A 4,767-nucleotide genomic window follows, 5' to 3' on the forward strand; every position below is an offset into this window, starting at 1 on the left:
CCCCCATCCCAATTCCATTCATACCTGCTGCTCCGAGCCCCCATTCATCCATCCCAGATCTATACTCACTGCCCAGCTCCAAACCCAACCCATTCCCACCTCAACTCCATTCATCTTTCCTGCCCCAGGCTGCTCCACACCAAGCCCCCACGTGCTCAACCCCCATCCTAACTCCATTCATAGCACCTGCCCTCCCCTCACACCAAACCCTAAATTCATAGCCTATTCTAACTTATTTCATGCCCCCTGTCCATACTAACCTCTCAAATTTTCCCCGTTACAACTCCATTCGTACACCCAGCCTTGCACTACACCACACCCACCACTCACACTTCCATCCCTACTCCCATCTATACCCCCAGCCCCACACCACACTAAGCCCCACACTCAGACACCATTCATTCACCCAGTCTTGCGCCTACACTGAGCCCCCCTACCTCACCACCCAGGCACAATTCGTACTTCCTAAACAAGCCAAGCTCCTATCCATACTTCCATCACTACCCCCCAGTTGAGCCCCATCATTCCTCCATCTGTTCCCCCATGAGTAAGGCTACGTTTTAGTCACAGGTATTTTTAGTAGAAGTTCTGGACAGGTCACGGGCAGTAAACAAAAAGTCATGGCCCGGTGTCCTGTCCACAGCTTTTACTAAAAAAACCTGTGACTAAATCTTATCTGCACTGCTGCTGGGGGGGAGGCGACGGGCAGGCAGCGCAGAGCGACCCTTCTGCTGGCGGGGTACAGGCCACGGCCTTGCTGCAGCTGGGGGCGGCCCAAGGACCTCTGCCACTGAAGGGGAAGCAGCTCGGGCCCCCCTGCCGCTGCTGGGGGGGCAGTGGCCCATGGTCCCACCACCATGGGTCTGGGCTGGGGGCAGCCCATGGCCCTGCTGCCACTGCCACTTCAGTCGGGGGGCAGCCGGAACCCCCCCACCGCCACCACTGGTCTGGACACAGGGTGGCCTATGGCCCTGCTGCTGCTCCAGATGGAGGGCGGCCAGGCCCCCAAACACACACTGCCGCCGCTCGTCCAGGTGGGGGACAGTCCAGGGTCCCACCACCACTGCTCTGGGCAGGGCCCCACCACCACCACAGTCTGTGTGGGGGGTGGCCTGGGGCCCCGCCACCACTGGTCTGGGTGGGGGCTTACCTGTTTCCCCACTGCTGCTTTGGGGAGGGAGGCAGCCTGGGGCCCCCCTGCCGCTGGTCTGGGTGGGGGCGGCCCAGGGTCCCACTGCCATCGCCGCTGGTCTGGGCAGGGGGCAGCCTGGGACCCCTCCACCGCTGGTCCAGGTTGGGGGTGGCCCGGGCCAGTGTAACCACTAGGTGAACTAGGCGGACGCCTAGGACACCAAGATTTGGCGGCACCAAAAATTTACACTACTGCTGGAAAATGAATGAATAAAGAAAAGAGAAATGTCATTGAACTTGCATTTTAACTTGTCGTTCTTCTCTTGTACATTACAGCTATAGCCTATGCCAGCTCTGCGTTGTAGGCACAAGCATACTGCTTCACTATGGTACAAAGTGGCAATGATGTCATTTTTCTCATCGCACACAGCCATTACCCGTTCTGACAGGCTGTTTATAATGCTAAGTTTACTAGTTTTTGGAGGTTGTCGACTGAGGCTAACTATTTTTGTTGAGCTGTTTCAGATCTAAGACGCAATTGCTGCTGCATCATTTTGCTAATACTTTGTAGCAACTGTGTGTGTATATTAAGTATTTGAGTGTATATGTTTATCATGTGTGAATACGCATGTGTAGGTTGTTGAAATTTGTCATATTGATATTGTCAGTTGTTGTATGACAGAGTATCCGCCATTCTGATTTTATAAATTTTATTAATAACAATAATTGGATATTCTAAAAGTAGAACAAAATGTAGTAGATTTTGATATGAAAAAATGAAGGAAGTATGTGTGAACAATGCCACATTATGCAGTATTCATTTTTGAAAGTTTATAATAAGCAACGATCCCGGGGGGAGTGGGGGAGGGGGGCCACAAGGTGGAAGTTTTGCCTAGGGCGCAAAATAGCCTTGCATCGGCCCTGCCGCCGCTGCTCAGGTTGGGGGATGGCCCAGGGTCCCACTGCCACCACCACCAGGCCGAGCAGGGAAGTCTCGTGGTCCCACTGCTCTGGGCTGGGCAGGGGGGCCAGGGCTCCACCACTGTTGCCACTGCCAGTCCCAGACTGCTACTCCAGGGCAGCCCTGGGGACCAACTGCTGGGGTGGTCCTGGGGTCAGCTGCGCCAGTTCTGTGAAATTCATTGAGGTCATGGAAAGTCATGGAAGCCGTGATTTCCATGAATGATTCACAGCCTTACCCAGAGCCTCCATACAGCTCCCATCCATACAGATCATTGCTACGCACCACTGAATTTACTCATCCATACCACATTGCTAGGGCCCTACCAAATTCTCAGCAATGAAAAAGGCATCATGGACCTTGAAATCTAGTCTCCCCCCATGAAATCTGGTCTTTTGTGTGCATTTACCCTATATTATACAGATTTCATGGGGAGAGACCAGCATTTCTCTAATTAGAGATTCTGACCTAAAAGGAAGATGCAGTGGGGATTGCGGTATTGCCACTCTTACTTCTGCACTGCCTTCAGAGCTGATGGTTTTAAATTTTCTGAAAGCAGACATGTCTAACCATTTTTTTAAATGCTATGGACAGAATTTTAATAAAAATACTCATAAAATTACATGAGGGGTGTGTGTAACTGTTGCCCACATCCTTGACTTGCCTTGCCTCTGATTTCAACTTATCTTTACTTATTAATTAATTACTATGGCTGTAAAAAAAGTTGTGATTTTTTGGTTCAAAAGTTATGATCATGGTTTGTTAAAGTTGTAGTTTTCTCAGTGCAAACATCAGAAAAAAACAAACTTCCCAAAAATAGAAACAGGATCTAAACTCTTATTTTGTAACTGACTAGATCAGTGGTTCTCAAACTTTTTTTTTTGTGGACCACTTGGAAATTGCTGAGGGTCTCGGCAGACCACTTAATGATCGTTCCAAATGTTGTTTGTGCAATTAGCTAACTATCATAAAGCGCTTTGGATAAAAGCGCTAAATAAAAAAAACTTAATAATTAACTTTTTTTGTTCTACAAATAAAAGCACACAACTCATATTTTAATATCAGTAGTCATACTTTCTAATGTGATGGATGTGCCCTCTCTCCCTGGCCATGGCAACCCCCAAGCTGGGGCTGGGAAGAAGGGGGGTGACTCTTCCTCTCTCCCCTGCTGCGGCAGCCCCTAAGCTGGAGCTGGGAAGGAGGAGTGCCTCTCCCCCACCACAGCAACCAGAGCCCTGGAGCTGGGGAAAGTCGCCTTTTTCTTTGGCTTTGGCTTCTGCAGCCCTGCACATCCCAAATTCCCCCCACCCTCTCTTCTCATTCCACTGCCCCCTCCCATCTACCCCCTATTCCCTCCAAGGCCACCACCTCACCTTACATGTGTGTCTTCTCCAGGATCCTGGCACCTAATTAGTGGAGCTGCACAGGCATGGCTCCACTAATTAGGTGGGTGGCACTGGCCCTTCATTGTCTTGTGCGCAGCCACCCAGGCATACACTTGAGAGGGAACTATCTGCGGACCACCTGAATGCAGCTCATGGACCACAGTTTGAGAACCTCTGACCTAGCTCACAAGGCTATAGTGCAGATTAATTAATATTTGTGAAGTACTAGGGGATTCTTAGCCAGAAGGTGTTAGTGTGGCCTACTGGATCCAGTATAGGATTGAGACTCAGAAAGTTAGTATTCTAGTCCCAGTTTGGCTCCTGGGTGACGTAGGACAAGTCCCATTTCCCCATCTATAAAATATGGATAATGATGCTGCCCTCCTTTGTAAAGTGCTTTGAGATCTGTCAAATATTACTGTTCAGAAGCTGGTTATTACTGTATAGAAGTAGTTTTGTTCATAAACTTTAAAAACCTGTAACAGTATCTGCTTAGCTTCAGCTAGTTTTCATGTTTTGAAGAAGAGCTGAGTGAAAAATGAAGAGGCGATGGTGGAGTTGTTAGTACCATTTTTCTCTCTTATACCTGATTGCAATGTCTCTCCCATTTGGATATTATCTCCCGCCCTCTTGTTCTGTGGCAATGATTATTTTGGAGTTTTTAAGTAAGAGCTACTTGGAAAATGTTATTTGTATTGTGGTAGCACATGGAAGCCCCAGTCACTGATCAGGATCTCATTGTGCTGTGTAAACAAAATAAAAAGAAGGTCCATACCCCAAAGAGTTTATAATCTGTGATGGGGGGACTGCACGTGACTAGGCTTGAAATTAAATCAAATCAGATGCCCTCATGAGATTTTTGAGTGGCTGGTTTTAGTTTCCAATCATGGCCACATTTTTGTTAGAATTTAAATATAATGGATCACGTCTACATCGGAGGAACTTCTCCTGGTGTGATTAGGCTGGGGGCGACGGACCATCACTTGGGGTGTGCAGTAGGTAGGAAGGGTTTGGGTGAGGGCAGTGGCGGATTAGCGAAGGAGCTCTGGTCCCTTCCCGCGCTAGCCAGGCGCTGCTGCGGGGGTCCACGAGAAGCCCCAGCTCCCCATCAGGAGCGCCGGGGGAGGGGCCCCACAAGCCCCAACCCGCCGGGTGTGGGCAGATCGCACAGCGCGTGGCTGGCCCTGCTGGGGCGGCTGTCCCCGCCTGCGCTGTGCGAGCTGGCGGAGCGGCACGTCAGCGTAGGGAGGCGGAGGTCAGAGGGGAGGGGGAACGAAGTGTCCCGTTTCC

The sequence above is a fragment of the Chelonoidis abingdonii genome, chromosome 1 (genome assembly GCF_003597395.2).
Source record: "Chelonoidis abingdonii isolate Lonesome George chromosome 1, CheloAbing_2.0, whole genome shotgun sequence".
In the NCBI taxonomy this organism is placed as follows: domain Eukaryota; kingdom Metazoa; phylum Chordata; order Testudines; family Testudinidae; genus Chelonoidis; species Chelonoidis abingdonii.